Source organism: Sphaerodactylus townsendi, linkage group LG03 (genome assembly GCF_021028975.2).
Source record: "Sphaerodactylus townsendi isolate TG3544 linkage group LG03, MPM_Stown_v2.3, whole genome shotgun sequence".
Taxonomy (NCBI): domain Eukaryota; kingdom Metazoa; phylum Chordata; class Lepidosauria; order Squamata; family Sphaerodactylidae; genus Sphaerodactylus; species Sphaerodactylus townsendi.
Window position 1 is genome coordinate 26,842,340 of NC_059427.1, and position 19,467 is coordinate 26,861,806.

At 44.4% G+C, this 19,467-nt stretch overlaps 1 protein-coding gene across 4 annotated transcripts in view; it reads right to left on the reverse strand.

The window, feature by feature from the left end:
• The window catches only part of FHIT (fragile histidine triad diadenosine triphosphatase), a 1,529,347-nt gene that overhangs the window by 1,229,665 nt on the left and 280,215 nt on the right, over window positions 1–19,467 (reverse strand). The gene's annotated exons all lie outside the window — the stretch shown is intronic.

The window sequence follows — 19,467 nt, forward strand, 5'->3', positions numbered from 1 at the left end:
TTAGTGCCACTAGCTTTAAAAATGCGCCTCCTGCAGGCCAAAACGTGTAAAAACACCAAAAATTCAAAATAATAATAAAACGGACCCGAATTTTTCAGATTTACCCAAATTTTCGGGCATATCCGAATCGGCTATGATTCGGATTCGGGCATACAAATCATTTTATGCCCCAAAATACCCAAATCCGAATTTTACCGAATTTTTTTAGTATTGACCAACCCTATCCAAGATGCTTTAATAGAATAACTATACTGCACAACATGTGGTGAACATGTCCAGTTGCTTCCCATTTTTACATGAGTTTTTAATGAAATCAAATGAATGACAGAATTACTTTTACTTGAAAATCCCAAAATAGTGTTGTTAGGATACTTGCAGGATACTATTCCTACCCAGAGATATTCAAGGAATGTTGGCTTTGTTGACAGTGGTGAAAATGCTAGTAGTCAAAACTAGCATGTTTCTAAAAATTATTTAATGAAGGAATTGATTTAAAAGTTCTGCCAGATTGTGGAAAACTGAATGTACACATCTGAAAGATGGGTGACAAATGAAAATATGAGGCAAAATAGAGATTGAGCCTTTCTGCTTTCTGCATATCCTCTGTCAGAGTCCCCCCATTTTCATCTAACAGTGGGCCTATTTACCTTGTGTTTGTTCCAGCATAATGTAATGGTTAAGAGCAGCAGATTTTAATCTGGGAAACCGGGTTTGGTTCCCCATTCCTCCACGTGAGTGGTGGACTCTAATTTAGTCATTTGGATGTGTTTCGGCTCTCCTTCACATGAAGCCTACCAGTTGACCTTGGGCCTGAATTCTCTTCAAACTCTCTCAGCTCTACCTACCCTACAAGGAATCTGATGTGGGGAGGAATGGGGAGGGCAATTGGAAGCTGCTTTGAGACTCATAAAAAGGTAGAGAAATGGAGAGTATAAAAACCAACTCTTCTCCTTCTCATATATGATGCGGCTGGCCTCCATGATGCGGCTGGCCTCCACATGGGCCAGAGCCTTTACAGCTCTGGCCCCGGCCTGGTGGAACACTCTTCCTCTAGCTGTCTGGGCCCTGAGGGATCTTGGCGAGTTCCGCAGGGCCTGTAAGACGGAGTTGTTCCACCGGGCCTTTGGAGGGACCAGCCGCTGAAGGTGCCCCCCCCTTTTCGGCTCTTTACATCTGGGCCCTTTTTCATCTAATGGGACTCGCCGTCTCTCCCTCTTGGGGAGGATTTGAAAACTGGGATTTTGCGGGACGCCTCTTATTATTTTTACTGCTGTTTTAAAGGTTTTAGCAATTATATTTATAACTGTATTGAGATTTTATGTTGTACACCGCCTGGAGCCCCTCGGGGATGGGACGGTATAAAAGTCTAAATAAATAAATAAATAAATAAATAAATAAATAAATAAATAAATCTGAAGAAGCTTTTCTTGTTGTAGTGAGTTTCTCTGCCCATCCTCAGCTCACTCTGACCTTGGGACTCTGATGGCTGACTTACAGCACCTAGCAACCCTCAGATAATTTTCTTGGAAGATATGTGCTCCTTTTCTTGTACATTTCTTTTTTTTTAAATCTTCCATAGCTCATCATGGTGTTCTCTGTTTAATCACTTTGCTTTCCGCACCATGTCTCCATCTTGTCGGAATAGCGATGGCTGAGGTGATGGCTAAAGCTTGCAAGAGCTCTTCTTTTACGATAACCCACCTTAGCACACAACCACTGTAAAGATACTGCTCAGTCATCTCATCCCCAGGGTTCCAAAGTTATTCATTGATTGATTGATTGATTGATTGATTGATTGATTGATTGATTGATTGATTGATTGATTGATTGATTGATTGATTGATTGAACTTATAGGCCACCTCATCCTCGAAGGGCTCGAGGCGGCTCACAATACGGCTGTTCTACCGAACAGCAATCAACAGCATAAAATCAACAGCATAAAAACACTGAACCCATTAAAACCTATGCAGCAATTACATTACCTTCCATGCCTGGTGCCATATTCTTCACAATACCATCTGGAGGCAGACTGAAGACTTAACTATATCACTTCTATAACTCACAGTGGAACCCATTCCCTGTTGTTTAGGCATCACCACATTTTGCTAACCTTATAAGGATTCTGACACCTGGAATTTATTGCTGTCTAGGGAAACATGCTGTGCTAAGTCCTAAAGGCTAGCAAGCCATAAGGATTATTGTTCAGGCAACAGTTTATGAACAGGAAGGGACATACAAAAATATTTCATTTGCTACAGTTTAACTGCGCTCATTGAGAACCCGAGAAGATCTGTGGGGTTGCAAAGAAATGCCTTTAGATCAGTGCGAAATCCATATGATTCAGTGTAGCTATGAGAGCGTTTAACAGAGGATGGGAACAACAAAACTATAGACACAGCCGCAGCATTTCATCCTAATGAAATTTCTTCCAACACTGTACGTGCAGCTTAGAGAGAGAAGAGTTGGAATTGTGCACAGTCGTCTTTGTAGCATTTACCCAGGGGTAAAAGCAGATTCATCACTTGGTGGTCACCATCGGTCCTCACCACATAAAAAAGGAACAAGTCCCAGACATTCAAACCAGGAACGAACATAATAATGTCACTCAACTAAAAGTTTACGTTTGAAATGAAAGTATTAAATGTATTTCAACACCACCGCCCCATTTTCATTTTTGTTCAGAGAAAAGAAAGAAAGACATTTGTTTCCTGAGTTTTATTACTCCAATGTTACCAGCTTCCTAGAAGGAGCATTTGCCAGAATGGCACACAGTCTGAAGTTAGCTGGCTCAGTTCTCAAAGGTTACATTTTTAAAACCAGAGAAGGCAAAAGATAAGCCACCTCGTGGAAAATCACTATTTAAATCTTGGCATCTTGCCCCAAGCTTAACAGTGAATAAGTAACATGTGCCTCGACTGTCCAAATCAAAGATAAGATTAGGAGACATTCCTTTAAGAAGATACATAAGAATTTTGTTGCTCTAGCATAAAAGTATACTGAGATTGTATCTGAAAGCAAGAGAGAACAATGAGTTAAATCAATGAGGAAAGTATGTGCTTGCAATTACTTTATTTCACTGGTCAATGTACAGTGGAAACAAGAGAACTGAGACCTTTTGAAAAACCACATAATCTGTATTTGATCTAGTTGAGAAGTCTGGTGTCAGCATTTTAAATATCACAACAAAGTGCTGACCATAATTATGTTAATGTTTCTGGGGGGAACCCACAATAGAAGCCCCCACACTAAATGACTTTCAAGGGTTTTTTTTTTCTTTTGTTCATTTTGCGCGTTACGTGTTGAAGAGCTGGCAACAGAACTTTCAGACGGGGCAGAATTTTGCATTCTTATTTCTTATCGTAAGAATCAATTGAAGAGACTGTATCTCTACTAGGTAAGCAAAATATCTGCGGAGGACGATCTCTGTTATTTTTACATGACTCAAAGGCATTACTGATGCTCCAAGTTTTTAAAAAAGCAAGGCAAGGAAAAGCATAGAAAGTAACTTATTTTATTCAGCTCTTCTTGCAAGAAGCTCGGAGCGGCATGCATAGTTCTTGCCTCCCCGTTTTGCCATTGCTATACTAATGTGAGGTAGGTAAGGTTGAGAAATCACGATTGGTTCAAAGTCATAGAGTGAATATCATAGCACAAAGGGGAATGTGAATTTGGGCCTGCCCTTTCCCAGTGTGACACTCGATTGACTGCTGGCTCATTGTTGGAATTATGTGGTAAAATTTTTGAAAGGAATAGGCTTACACCAAGACAGCTTTAGATGTCAAATCTGCCCCACCTCCCCCCACAAAAATTTTTTTGAACAAAAATATTTTACGGCTATCTATATTTAAAGTTTTCAGAAAGTGATTATAGGTCTGGCCTCCCGCCGCCCTCTTGTGGCATTTTCCCCTCTGTTATTGAGTTGATTCCACCCCTTACAGGATTGTTGTATTTTTTGCCACCTGGAATTTATTCAAATGTTTTAATTTTTAGATGATTGTGCTTTTTATATTTATGCTGTAAGCCACTCCGAGCCTGAAAGAGGAGGGGCAGCCTAATAAATCAAATAATAATAATAATAATAATAATAATAATAATAATAATAATAATAATAATAATAATAATAATAATAATAATAATAATAAGAATAAGAAGAAGAAGAAGAAGAAGAAGAAGAAAAAGAAAAAGAAAAAGAAAAAGAAAAAGGAAGAAGGAAGAAGGAAGAAGGAAGAAGAAGAAGAAGAAGAAGAAGAAGAAGAAGAAGAAGAAGAAGAAGAAGAAGAAGAAGAAGAAGAAGAAGAAGAAGAAAATGATCTGTTATAATGGAAGCCAGGACAAGCATAGTGATTTAAACATGTTTATTTGCAGCAAACAAAAGGAAATACATGACCCATGACTTACCCGTGCTGTTGTTGCTGCCTGGGAATGGGGGAAGCCAAGGGCTGCCTCTTCCCCCCTGCACTGGCCGCATTGTGCCAGGTGTGACTGGCCATTAGAGGCTGGCTGGAAAAGGGCTGTGAGGTCAGTTAGGAGCGGAGCCAGTCATGCAGCCAGTCAGTCATGCAGCCTCTGCTGCTTCAACCAGCCTGCCTCTGCAGACTTATACCCAGTGATGGGATCCAAAAATTTTAGTAATAGGTTCCCATGGTGGTGGGATTCAAACTGTGGCGTAGCGCCAATGAGGATGGGTGGGGCACGACAAGGGCATGGCTGGGCATTCCAGGGGCGGGGCATTCCTGGGCGGGGCTGTGGCAAGGACTCAGCCGCTGTGCCGGTTCTTGGGTGGGAAATGAATGCACGCAGGCACAGGCTGCCACGCACGCCGGTGCACCTCCTGCTAGACTGCTTCAAGTTCCGCGTGCTACTGCTGAGAGGAGGGGCGTAACTAAGGCAAAAATCACGTGGCAAAATCACCAATTAGTAACCCCCTCTCGGCACACACAAATAATTAGTAACCTACTCTCCGGAACCTGTGAAAACCTGCTGGATCCCACCTTTGCTTATACCTGCCCCCACTGGGACTCAATGACTCAGGCCTGTATTGGAAGGAAGCATGGCGGTCCAATGCAGCATTTCCAAATCCTGTGGGACTCCAATGTGGTAGGAAGCCAGATTATTAATGAATTCAACTTGGGATACTAGAGGTGTCCCTTTGTGGGCCTCCATGGCCTGGGATTCGCATGACTAGAGGACTCTCTCTTGCAGATATGTCCCCACGTACCAGCCAGGATTGCAGCTGCCACCTTCTGGAGTTTCCTCAAGGTGGGTAAACCACTTGGCATTACCGGATTGGAGGGTGCACCCATTCTTGGAGCAATCCTGAGCAAGTGAGACCTGGGTACTATCTTAGAAATGTTCAGGAGATCCTGTTACCCATCCTTTACTGTCCCTTTTTTGTTTGCTTGCTTGTTTGTTTACTAGAATTTTAAAAGATATTTAATATCTGAGGCTCCGGCCAGGACAACAATACACCTCCCCTTCTTTTGGCAATTAGTAAACTCCTTTCTGGTGTAGTCAGGTGGCTGGCAGCCTACATGGTTTTGGCACCATCTTCAATAACCGATGGTTTGCCTGGAGTATCCTCCTGGACAGTTTCACCCTTTGCATGACATGACCTCATGCTTTGTCATGCCCCCAGCCTGCCTCCCCCCCTTTTGCTACATAGAGGTGGGTCTTGTCTCTCATGCTTCCAATTTGCAAGTGTCCTACAGGCCTGCATCTACAGCCTTGGCTTGCCACCAAGGGACTTCAGTTCCTCAAGCCTTTAAGATCAGGGCAGCGACCTCTGCTGTCATGCAGAAGCTCTCAGTGGACCAGTTCATGGCAATCAGTCATTGGTGATCACCTGTTATCAGTGCCATGTTCAGAATTGACTTGCGTGTTGCTGTTTCTGTTTCACAAGTATTCAAAACGGGTTTGGCTACAGCATCATTTACTGGGGCTGTCAATTACTCAGCAGCATCCGGCTGTGGCAGCATCCGGTGGTCAATGTGAGAACCTCTGCCCAATGTTAATTTGGTCAGGCCTCCTTGAGCTGTGAGCTGCTGCACAGGAAAGACACACATTGTGTTCAGCAAGCGGGCTGCCCTGTGACCATGCTGGGTCCAGCTTCCCTCTCCTCCTTCCACTGCTCTTCCCGCGTCCTCTGTTTCTGGATCTCTATCTCTGCCTGCAGCTGCAACTTTTCAACTCTAATTCCTTTAGCCAGACCTCATCTTTTGGACTTGGGCTCCTTGGGACAGTAAAGGATGGGTTCTGCAAATGTGCTGCCCTGTGACCACTATGGGTCCAGCAAGCATGCTGCCCAGGGACCAGGATGGCCTCAGCAAATGGGCCACCCAGAGATTAGGATCCTGATACCCCTTTTCAGCTTGCAGCCTTGTTTTGCCCAGATGGCATTCACCTTTCTGAATAGGGGATGGACACCTCACTCCACAACTTGAAGCCACATTTTGAAGTACTTTAATATGGTTTTCAAAATTATTTTAATTATTGTAGGTAAAGTTTCCCCTTCAGTCATGTTCAACCCTGCGATACCACTGCAAGCAGTGATTTCATAGGCAAGCCGTTTTTGTGGGGTAGTTTGCCATTGCTTTCCCCAGCTTTCTTTACCCCCTAGCTATGTGCAAGGTACTCATTTATCGACCAAGGAATGGATGGATGCAGTGGTGGGATCCAAAAATTTTAGTAACAGGTTCCCATGGTGGTGGGATTCAAGCTGTGGCATAGCGCCAATGGGGCTGGGCTGGGCATTCCAGGGGCGTGGTGGGGCATTCTGGGGGCGGGGCTGTGGCAAGGACGCAGCTGCTGCGCCGGTCCTTGGGCAGGAAACGAATGCACACAGGCGCAGGCTGCCACACATGCCGGTGCACCTTCTGCTAGACTGCTTCAAGTTCTGCGCGCTACTGCTGAGAGGAGGGGCGTAACTAAGGCAAAAATCACGTGGCAAAATCACCAATAAGTAACCCCCTCTCGGCACACACAAATAATTAGTAACCTACTCTCGGGAACCTGTGAGAACCTGCTGGATCCCACCTCTGGATGGATGGATGAGTTGACTATGAGCCAACTGCCAGGATATCTGACCCACAGGGGGCTCGAACTCCTGACCGTGTGAGTGACAGTGCAAGCATTTAACCACTACGCCACGCGGCTCCTATAATTATTGTAGGTACTAGTTTATAATTAGTTGTGGTACCTATTAAATTGGATTTATATTTATCAATGAATATGTTAGTCAGCTTGAATGCCACAAACAGGTGGCCCCAAATCCTTCAAACGTACAGATAAAACGATTCATACCAGCAATAGAAACCTTAGTGAACAGGCAAACCCACATGAGAGAAGGAAAGAAATTGGGAGGGGGGAGGAGAGAGAACTCAGCACTGTAATCTACTTCTAAAAAGCTAAGCAAAACCAAGCTATTCATTAGGAGGAGAGGAAGCATTGTTAAGCAAAAGCTTAAAAATTTCTGCTTTTCCTTAGAAAGTTCCCTTTTTTTTTCAAGTTGCAAAGAGGCGCTGCTTGTAAGCAACTTGTAAATTTCACTCGGCTCTGCAGGAAATTGGCTCCTATTATGTTGTTGTCCTTGAACGTGTCAAACAATTGTTTATTATAGTGATGCTGTACTCATTGAGTTTCTCCTCCAGAAGACTGAGATTGGTACATTGCAGCCTAACGGTGCTTTTATGCACTTCCAGTTTCTTTTTAGGGTACTGAGGAACACGCAAGGAATTTCTGAGCACTTACTGTTTTCACCTAGAATAGCAACAGAAATGACCAGAAATTGTATTGATTGGCCTCATGGTGCAACCCAAGTTCTCGAGTTATTCTCCTCCACTGTAAGAAACCACGTGCCAAAGGTTTAGTCCCTGGGTGGTGGGCTGATTCCGTGCTAATTCTAGGCCCCTTCTGCACACGCAAAATAATGCATTTTCAAACCACTTTCACAACAGTTTGCAAGTGGATTTTGCTATTCCGCACAGCTTCAAAGAGCACTGAAAGCAGTTTGAAAGTGCATTATTCTGCATGTGTGGAAGGAGCCCTAGTGTCAGAGCCTACTACAGTACAAAACAGGTGGGATCTGGGTAAGACAAAGGGGAAAGCAACACAGAGGTGAGACTGCAATAACAGGCTCATTCACTGCTGAGGAAGCCTGACCCAGGTGCTTTTCCTAGGTAGGTCGTGTCCTTACAGTTTCCCTTGTCTCACAGAGCCAGGAAAGTAGTGATGCACAAGCTAAATGCTTGTCTGCCATCCCCCAGGTTACCAGCAGGCTCAATTCTGGACAGAGTCTCTCCGCAAAAGTCAAACAACAATTGGTACCAGACCGTAACGAAAAGCAGGGTTACATTTACCCATAACAGTTGTTCATCGCGTTGTCTTCCGCAAGGGTGGGAAGCTCTATCCCCTCTTGCCTTAGATGTGACTTATTAAGACAGGCACTGACATTTTGTCCTTGCCAAGATACAGGAGGCCGAGGTCATGCTTGTTAGAATGGGGCATTTGTGAGCCGCACTGGGGATATTTTAAAAATAAAGCTTTCTGATTCAGTTGTGGTCAAGATGAATATAGTAGCTTCATAATATAAGGCAGGGTAACTATGGAGCTTTTTAAGACTTAATACAATTGATTGTAAGGTAATTTTTACTCAGTGATAAGGTCAAGGATGAAGAACACCACATTTTAGACTCAACAGTTCTTACTCTCACGTCTTTTCTCGTGGTTTTTTTTAAAAAAACATGGAAGAAAAGGAAGTCAAGAGAAGATTTAACTTAGTGGTAAGAGTTCGAAAAAAGGATCTTACTCTGTCAAGCCAACGTGGTATAGTGGTTAAGAGCAGGTGCACTCTAATCTGGAGAACCGGGTTTGATTCCCCGCTCTGCCACTTGACCTGGGGAGGCTTATCTGGTGAGCCAGATTAGCTTGTGCACTCCAACACATGCCAGCTGGGTGACCTTGGGCTAGTCACAGTTCTTCAGAGCTCTCTCAGCCCCACCTACTTCATAAGGTGTTTATTGTAAGGGGGGGGGGAAAGGAGATTGTAAGCCCCTTTGAGTCTCCTTACAGGAGAGAAAGGGGGGATATAATTCCAAACTCGTCTTCTTTTTCTTCTTCTTCTTCAGAAGGGGGCACCCTTCTCAGGGCATGTGAATGAGTGGGAAGATGAATTGCAGTGGCTCTAAAGCTCTAAAGGGGAGGGGCAGCCCCCAGGTGAGTTTTTAAGCTTAGAAATGAATCTCTTGCTGAAAGACCTTCCTAAGTGCAGTCCCACATTGGGATTGCATAGAAGATCAAAGATGAATCTTAAATATAGACACCCAAGCAGCTAAAAAAGACAGGCCACAGAATTAGAATACCAACAACTGGATAACAACGAAAGCAAAGTGAAGGTCAGGAGCTGACACAGCAAAAAGACTCTGATACTTTTCAAATCAGCCATAATTACATATCAGCTCATGCGGAAGGTTGCAAAGATCTAAGGGCATCAGAGGAAGATGGGATCCAACAGACATCACTGATATTGCATTGGCTGATGTGTCATCTTGTTCAGAGTTCCAATGTGTTTGCTGATCTGACTTGTGAGTCCCCTGAGGATCTTGACCCTGGTCACTGTTCCAATGAATAACAGAAATTCAGGAAGCCACTAGCTGCCCTTGACCAAGTTACCAGGCTGAAGAAGATGGTAAATAGCTAACAAGATTGATACAGGTAAAATTATGCCATCTAAATAGGACTACAGCAACTTTGCAACATATGGGTGTCTGAGGAAGCTTCAGAACAAACAAATGAAGCTACCTTATAGTGAATCAGACTGTTGTTCCATGTAGGTCATTCTTGCCTGCTCGCACTGGCACAGTGGCGGGGCGGCCAGGGGATGGGGGGGGGGTCGCGTGGTGCAATCCGCTTAGCGCAAGCTTTAAGAGGTGGAAAAATCACCCTGGGTCCTCCCCCTTTTCCTTTTGGCCAGCAGCCCCCTGCCCCCTTTTCACATTTACCTAAGTTCCTTTTCTTTTTTCTAGTATTTTTTCAGGCTGAAAAAAGCGGCCTATTTACAGTTCAGGCTCAAAAACGGTCTGAGGAACTACAGTTCCCAGGAGACCTTGTGGCTCACAAGGTCTCCTGGGAAGAATAGTTCCTCAGGCAGTTTTTAGCCTGAACTGTGAAGAGGCCACTTTTTTCAGCCTGAAAAAGTACTAGAAAAAGAAAAGGAACTAAGGTAAATGTGGGAAGGGGACGGGGGGCACTGCGGGGGGGCCGCGGGGGGCAATGGGGGGTGGATAAAACACACTGCGCACCAGGTGGTTTGGCCCAGCTACGCCTCTGTACTGGCATCAGCTCTCCAGAGTCTCAAGTAAAGGTCTTCCACCTCACCTACTACCTGATTTTTTTAAGCTGGAAATGTGATTGAACCTGGGACCTTCTACATGCCAAGCAGGCGATCTACCTTCGAACCACAGTCCCTCCTTGAAATGCAATAAGGTCCACCTTAGGAAAAAGGTGACATTTCAAGGATAAAAATCGACAGCAGGAAAGAAGTTCTGCCGCATAACTGATGGCGGTGTTCACATACAGAACCAAGATAAATGGCATAATTGGGCAAAATGCAGCTGCAGAGCATCGTTCATTTTAATATACAGAGCAAAGAACCAAAAGGAGGAGGAGGAGGATCAATGTTGGTTTCCTAGGAGTGTTCGATGTGTAAATACTACTCGCTCCTCTCCCCCTTTTTCGTTCTTTCTTTTTTTACATTTTTGCTAAGGAAGCCAATATTTTCACTTACGGTGAACTATTTTCATCTGCAAAAGTTAGGGCAGAGAAGGTGCCATTTCAGCTGCACCATGCCATATTTCTAACTGGTCTTTAATTTGCAGACCCTTTGGAATTTCTGATTACCTGCATTTTGCATACACCTGCAGAAAACAGACTGCAAGAGCATATTTCATGGCCACACGTTTTTGCATTCCATCAACAGTCGGGAGGGAGAATTGGGAAGGGGTGCACATTCTACCAGCCTCATTGACTGTCACAACCGTACACATTAGTTTAATAAACCACTCTAATTAGTTCTCTTCTTTTACACAGAAAACAGAGAGCCGGCAGTGCCTTCTGCAGAAATTTTTAATTCGCGAGGAATGATATCGCAGAGAGCTTAACGCGACATGCAGGGGACAGAAACAGATGCGGGGAACACTCTCCACCACTTGGCAAAATTGCCATATATTTCGAAGAGTAAGCAAGATTTTTTCTTTTTTTTAAAAAAAAGGGGGGGAAGCAATTACCTTTGAAAGAAGCAATAAATGGCCACAGTGGAAATTTACTCATCTTCTTCTTAGGCTCAAATGTTTATTAAACAATATTAAAAAACAACTCCATAAAAAGGTCTCCTTTTAAAACAGAGAAAAATAAGAGAATAAAGACACTCTGATTGGGCCCAGCTACGTAAGAGCGAAGAAGAAAGGCAGTCAAAATTAAAAGATCATGTTTGCAAGAACTGATGGATGGGCCAGGACTAAAACAACGCTTGCAAATGGGCTGAGAACGGATTTTAAAACACTTTTAGTGGCACTTGATCTTCAGTCTGAACAGAGAGCATAAATCTGGCCTTCTTTACTTGCCATACAGGAGTAAAAATCTAACGTTACTGAGAACAAAAAAACATAAGTACAGTTATCTATTCTTGTCTGGTCCACAGTAAACAGTACAGGTTACATGTATATAAACATATATAAGTCTGGTTATGAGTATATATCATAACTGATCTCTTTTTTCCCCTATGTCCAGATAGTTTCACATCACTGAATCCAGCCATACCTTGGAAATCTATGCCACCTATACTAGGCTGACCAAACGTCCCGCTTTTGGAGGAACAGTCCCGCCTTTAAACAATTTGTCCCGCGTCCCGCGGGTTCTTCAAATTGTCCCGATTTTTGGGAGGCTGCCGCACTGCCTTCTGGGGCGCTATAGGAGCAGTCGCGACAGTAGCCTCCCGCGTGCTTGTGCGGCCGCATGAGCGCACAGCCTTCTGGGGCTTGCCGTTTGCTGCCCTGTGACAGGGCGGCAAACAGCAAGCCCCAGAAGGCAATGTGCTCCTGCGGCCGCGTGCACTGCTTCTGGGGCTTGCAGTTTTCCTCCCTGTCACAGGGCCACAGCCGCCTCCCCCCCCCACCGTCCCAGATCACAAAGGTGACCATCTGGTCACCTTAACCTATACTGCATGTTGAAAAATTTGAGTCCAGCGCTAGGCAACTCTAGGCTACATGCTTTCTTCACAGCATATGCTCTTTGAATTATTTTTTTCTGGCACTTTCTACAAAGGGCCTATAATTATCTCTGTTTTATCCATACAACAACCCTGTAAGTTAGGTTAGGCTGAGAGGTTACCCAGCAAGCTTGAAACCGTGATTTGAGCTCAAGTCTCCTAGATCATAGTCCCATGCTGGCCCTTCCTGATATGACTCATGTTGGCTGTAGTATGTATGCAGTGTAGTCTAATGCTGAATTGGGCTGTGACACTTCAGACTGTAGGTCATAGGTGTCAAACTCTCAGCCCTCCAGATGTTATGGACTACAGTTCCCATCATTCCCTGCCAGCATCATGCTGGCAGGGGATGATGGGAACTGTAGTCCATAACATCTGGAGGGACACGAGTTTGACACCTGTGCTGTAGGTGAAGGGCAAATCACAGTTTTGCAGGCTATTCAAACATTAAAAGGCTCCTTACAAACCAATGAACTATAGACTGAAAGCTACAACAGTAGGCAGAGGGTCAGACTGAACCTCTCTGTGATGTTGTATTTTTATATGTCCAGTGATTTTTAAGATGGGGCAACATTCACAAAAGCAGTACCTCCTCAGAAGCAGTGACATTTTGAAACCTCACGTGCTGCTGCCGGGTCAAAAAGAAAAGGGTCAGACCAAGTACGAACAACAGTGCAAATTACCTCAAAAAAACCTGAAAAGGAACAATGTATTGTCGAAGGCTTTCACAACCGGATTCAACTGGTTATGGTGGGTTTTCCGGGCTGTGTGTAACAGACTTCCCTCTGTGAAAGACCTCTGAAGACGCCAGCCACAGATGCAGGTGAAACGATAGGAACAAGATCCACCAGACCACGGCCACACAGCCCGGAAAACCCACCACAACCAGCTGAAAAGGAACAGTTACTCTGGTACTGCTTAATCGGGTTTTTAAGAGCAAATGGGTCAGATTAAGGTGAGGCAGACACGCCATGTGATCATTCTTGATTTTCTGCCAGAGAAGGAAATGAAGGCAGGGGTCTTAAACACTGAATTGGCACAAAAAACAGTGTACCAATTAAGTATGGCAAACTTCAGTTTGGAATCCTGGCCCAAGCAAAAACTGCAGAAGGAGAGTTCAGAGGTCAGAACTTACTTGCCAGGGCAACAGTGAAATGTCAACATCATACCCACCTCTTCTCAGCCTCTGCCACCTCTCTGCCCACTACCTTGCCTGGAGCAGGTAACTCTCCTCCCTCCCTTCAGGCATCTGAACACAGCACAGACAGAGGGCCTTTCCCCACTTTTCCTTCTACCACCGTCGCTGCGCGCGTCATTTCTGGCGCACGGCTGGACTTCCCCACGACCCTGCGCTCTGCGCGGGGTCAGCAAAAGGCGACGTTTTGAAGAGCGCCAGGAATTATGGGCGCTGAGGGGGCGTGACAGCGGCAGTGTCAGGGCGGCTGCGTTATCGCCGTCCCTGTAGTGGGGAGTGCCGCGGGACCCCGCACTACTTGGCTCGAGTAACGCGCAGCAGAAGGTGAGTGGGGAAATGCCCAGAGAAATAATGGAGCAATCACTGTTCCAGCCCTTGGACAGCAGCAAGAGGTAAGGCGAAATGAGGCAAAGGAGATTTCAGTGTTGGTAGGCAGATAAGGCCAGGCTGGGGAGGAACCATGTCTCAGTGGTAGAATAACTGCTTTGCACACAGATGATCCCCAAGTTCTGTTTCTGGCATCTTCAGCTAATAGGACCAAGTATCAGCTGATTCGAAAGACCTCTGCCAGGGATCCTGAGCAGCCATTTCCAGTCAGGGAAGACAATACTGTCAAAGACAAATGGTCTGGTTCAGTATAAGGAGAAGAAGAGTTTGGATTTACACCCCTCCTTCCTCTCCGGTAAGGAAACTCAAGGTGCTAACAAACTCCTTCCCTTCCTCTCCCCACAGCAGACATCTTGTGAGGCCAGTAGGGCTGAGAGAGTTCTGAGAGAACTGTGACCAGCCCAAGAACACCCGGTAGCAGTGGGGAAACAAACCTGGCTCTCCCGATTACAATCTACCAGCCGTTAACCACTACACTACGCTGGTCTCTGGCAACTTTATGTATGTGTTCATGGTGCAATCAATCCCCCAGATCTATCATCTGAGCCCCTAGCTCACTTCACCACACTCTAGACTAGATCCTATTTGGCAAATACTGTAATCTCTTTTAGAATACCAGACTCAAATTCTGAAAGAAGGGAGAAGGAACTAGATGAGACGGCCAACCCTGAGGATGACGCTGCCGTTTTAAAGCATCACTACATTCTTTTCCCCTCCCCTTATGCATCTTTTCAAGTGTTGAAACAGCCACAGGAGAAGCAGATTAGCTGTTTTGGCACTTGATATGGCAGGGGCACACAAGTGCCTCAATCTATTGCCCTGCCCCACGGAAATTCTAAATCACATTGAAATGGCAGCAGCGTCCCCACAGTGGCCAGGAAGCTGGAGCCATGTCTATTTTGGCCCACTGACAAAGGTCTGCACTGATTGGCAGCTGTGTCTACAAAAACATGTCCCCTAGTCCCAAGCTGAGGAGGGCCCTAAAGGTAATAATCAGCTGTCTGGAACAGGCTCAGAAGCGAATAGGCAGCCTATACAGTTGTCATAACACCGGCATAATGTGCTTTCTATAATTAATGCCGGTCAGCAATCTTGCCGCTGCATTCTGCAAACCATTTTCCAAAGGCAGCCCCAACATAAAACCCATATTATTACATTACTGTATGCCATACAGCACGCCCGAATCTGGCCCTGATAAACACCCCACTACAAAGCATGAACAGCAGCAGTTTTCAGAATGATTTTTTTTTTAATGCTGGGAAGGGAACACATCGCTTCAGGTACCAAAAGAGACAGCTCAATAACCACGCATCTATTGTTTGGTTCCTAAAAAAGAGCAACCCGTCCATGGCAGGCTCAGCAGAGAAAATGCATTTCATACCCAGTATCTCGACTTGCCTGAGCACTTTATCATGCCAGAACACAGTGCAATAATTGTAATTTAATAATGCGGACTGCAGTACCCAGTAACAGTCGAAAACTATAGAAAACAAATGAGCTTCCCCCACTCCAAGCCAGATGTCAAGCTCTTCTGAAGCAGCCTGTCTCTGGACACACGCAGATAATAAATAGAAACGAATGGATATTTTTATTAAGGTATAGTAGGTCAGCCACAATGTTTGATCCTCTGAAAATGAGAAACTAGAGAGCATTCAAGCAGCGGACACAGAGCATTAATTCACCACGGAGACTGCAGACATCTGAGAAACATCTGCATTTCCTACCTATTTAGGACTGGGCGAAACCACACTAAATAGGGAAAAAGATCTTTTTTTGGAAAAAGAAATGGATCAGCTTCCATGCAAATATTCACAGGCACGGAAGAGATGTGGGGGCGAATACAAATGACCAGCTTACCTCAGACAAAAGATATGCTCATTTCATAAAAACATATACCAAAGTGCTGCAGTTTGGAAAAATGTGGCAGGTTTTGTAATATTCCAGACAGATGTTTCTCCCCTAACCCACCTGTAGCTACTAACTCTTGCTATATAATAGAGATGCTCGGGAGCAACAGCCGCAGAAGGCCATTGCTTTCACATCCTGCATGTGAGCTCCCAAAGGCACCTGGTGGGTCACTGTGAGTAGCAGAGAGCTGGACTAGATGGACTCTGGTCTGATCCAGCTGGCTTGTTCTTATGTTCTTATGTTTGTTCCACGCATTGCTGAAAAGTTTGTCATGAGTCCTGGTTCTATGTTTGCAGGTGTAGAAGGCATGATGGGTGGCTAAAACCAACCATTTTTGTGTATAATTTGCAGATTTCCTACATGACTTATTCAAGTGGATTTTCCTTTCTTAAACAGTTCCTCCATGATAAAATCCATGCACCTCTCACGAGCTTCATGAAATGGGGAGAGGGATTTCTAAGTGCAATATTGTCATTATTTGAGACGCACCTATGGGATGTAGTTTCTGATAGGGGATAAACCCTCTTAGGCCTCTGGTATATACAGTGGAAGGAGATGAGATATACAGTGAAATGAGACTGGTAAGGTAACAGAATAGATCACATCACTTCACACTGATGGTGAAGGATTGCAGTTTTAAAATATTATCTACCTCACTAATTCGCTGTAAGTGGAAAGTTGGCACAGCATGATGGTTCATTCTAGAACCTTTCTGTGGGAATCCTGCAACAGGAATGATTCCAAGATGGGAATAGCAAGTCTGCAAACGACACAAGTTCTCCAAGCTCAGTAAAGAGTAACATTTCTGGTTCAATGGGGTCAACCCATACCTACATACGATTCTTGGAGAGTTTCCCTTTAAAACCCCAGAGCCTTTTGCCATTAAAAAACAAAGAATGAGAAATAAGTTTGTAAATTCAATCAGCCCTCCATCTTGAGAATATGCCTTCAAGGAAGCCATCTTTTCCTGACCTTTGTGTGTTTCTGTGTTGTAATCCATTATGTAAAAATCAAACTCCTTAAATTAAAAACGCGGCACGTCAAAGAAATATGAGCTTGCAAATATTATACTATAGACTTGCTGTGCGCCTAATTATGTGGCAGACATACTCTATTTTTCTAAGAAATAATTTCTTCCTTTGTCAAGTTAGCTATTATCCATTCCAAATCTGACGCTTGACTGCCAAAGACTTGGAAGCTTGTATTAAACAATTTCCATTTCCTTCACATTAAGTCAGTCATCTAAAAAGGTTTGGCTGCCATCTATACGAATGTCTTCAAGAAGAGCTAAATGTCTCCTCCCCCTCTTCCCAACCCCACCACTGAAAACCGATTTTGGGGGAATCTTGACAGTTAACATAATGCCAAATTTTATCATTTGTGAAACCAGTAATAAAATGTCATTGGAAACGCCTCATTAAAAATGTGAAATATACTTTGCATCTTCCCAGTTGGAGTCAATAACTGCACTGTGAAAGACACTTTTCAAGATATATACTATCCAGTTTAAGCAGCATCCCTGAATAAAACTCAGGTATTGAAAAGGAGTACATTGCAGTGCTCATTTATCACGACAGCAGTGTCCGTATCTCATCTGACTACTCACACTACAACTAAATGCCCTTATGGCATTGATTAGATACACTATTCACTTGAGTAATAAAACCTTTTTTGCGCTAATTAATACATCTTAAGGTAAGTGCAATTTTTAAAAAACGCTTTCAGTTTGGAGACAAATTATAAATAGAAAGAATGGATAGAATGGATACATTCCTTTTCCATTCCCCAACATAATTTTTAAAAAGCTGTTCCTGAGGGTTGTGAAATCTTGTAGAAAGAGTTGTCCCAAATGCATGTGGGAAGTTGCTTGAGAGAAAACAGGCAGAAAGCACATGCCTTCACTCTGGCTGATTCCGCATGGGCCAAAAACATGTTAGGACTTGACAGTTAGATCACCAAAATCTACTTGACAGCTTGGCTGATGCAATCCTCCACCTTTCACCTAGTTTCAGTGGGTGATGCAACCGTGACTAAGCACATCTAGTGTGATTGCATCACTGCTCCCTGATTGGTTGAATGTCTCTATGTATATGCACAGAACAGTTTGGTCTATGCGTGCTTTGGTTATACAGTTGCTGCGCTGCACTCTGTCAGACTGTTTTGTGACTTTGGAAACAAGGAATAAAACCCTTCTGTTCTTTGAAGTGAACAACGCCTGGGTTCCTGTGTTTTCTTTTCCTTAACTGCTTCTGCTGTTACCACGACCGCTGCTGAGTAGATCCTTCTCAGGTTATGGGCCCAGAACCTACGTGCTACTCGTGAGTAACAGTGAGTGTACTGCGTGCTGTGTGACTCAGCTATTGCCATGGCTTCCACTATGTCCGGCTTGCTGTTTGAGAGGCTGAATGAGCATAACTATGTGGCTTGGAGCCAGAAGATGCAGAGCTATCTCATTCGTGAGGACCTGTGGAATGTTATCTCTACCCCTCCAGCGGCCCCTACAGTTGCTGGCGTGCAGATGAAAAAGCACGTGCGTCTATTGTGCTAGCAGTGGAAAACTCACAGTTGGTTTATCTGCGAGAAGCTGAGACTGCAGCCAAGGCGTGGGCGGCTTTGAAAGGCATCTATCAGCGTGAGTCGGCTGGGGCAAAGGTCCTCCTCACAAGACAACTGTACAATCTCAAACTGAGGCCAGGAGGATCTGTGTTTGAGCATCTGAAGCAGATGCGTGAACTGTTTGCACAGCTCGCTGATCGAGGTTTACAGTTTGAAGACTCCCACAAAGTTTATCTGTTGCTTTCAATGCGTTGGATAGCAGCTGGGACCAGTTGGTATGCAGTTTCCAGAGCGTCGGAGTCTCGCTGACTTTGGATTACGTCACTGCCAAGCTGCTAGACCACCAGAAGCAGAGGGACTACCAGCTCGAGCACGGCTGAGAAATCATAAAGAGGGATTTTCCTGCTGATTCTGCCGTCCCTACTTCCTGTGCTGTGAAAAATGTTTTCGTTGTAGGAATCCTGGCCATTTTGCACGGGCCTGTACAAATGCAAAAGTGGCGCAGAGGAAGAACAAGCCACCTTGGAAAGCGAGGGCTAACAGACAGGAATCACAAGCATCTACTTTCCTGGTAACAAGCAAGGAGAAGGACTCCAACTCACTATGGCTCATTGACTCTGCTTGTTCTGAGCATATAGTGAATAAGGAAAGTCTCCTTACTGACCACGTGCGCCAACCTGTTATTGACCACGTTTGTTTAGCTGATGGCACCGCAGCAAAGGTGCAACTACAAGGATCAACATTTGTTCCTGCTCTAAATGGCTCTCTGAGTAATGTATATTTTGTGCCTTCATTTGAATTTTGTTTGTTAAGCGTTGTAAGATTGACAGCTGAGGGTTATGTGGTGGAATTTAGTGGGCAGACCTGTTCTATTAAGAAACAAGGGAGAGTCTGTGCCACAGGTATACTGCAGAATAACCTTTATCAGCTAAATAACAATGATGTAGGACAAAGCATGGCTAATGCAGTTAACAAACCTATGCATGATGACTGTATTCATTATATGCACATGTGCTAGGACATGCCAGTTTCAAAGTGCTAGGAAACATGTCCAGGTTGTGTGGTTTGAAAGCCAAGTCCTGTCCTAATTATCTTGATTGTACTGTGTGCAGTAAGGCCAAAGTAAAGGCATTTCCTTCTACAAGGAAAAGCACCAGACAG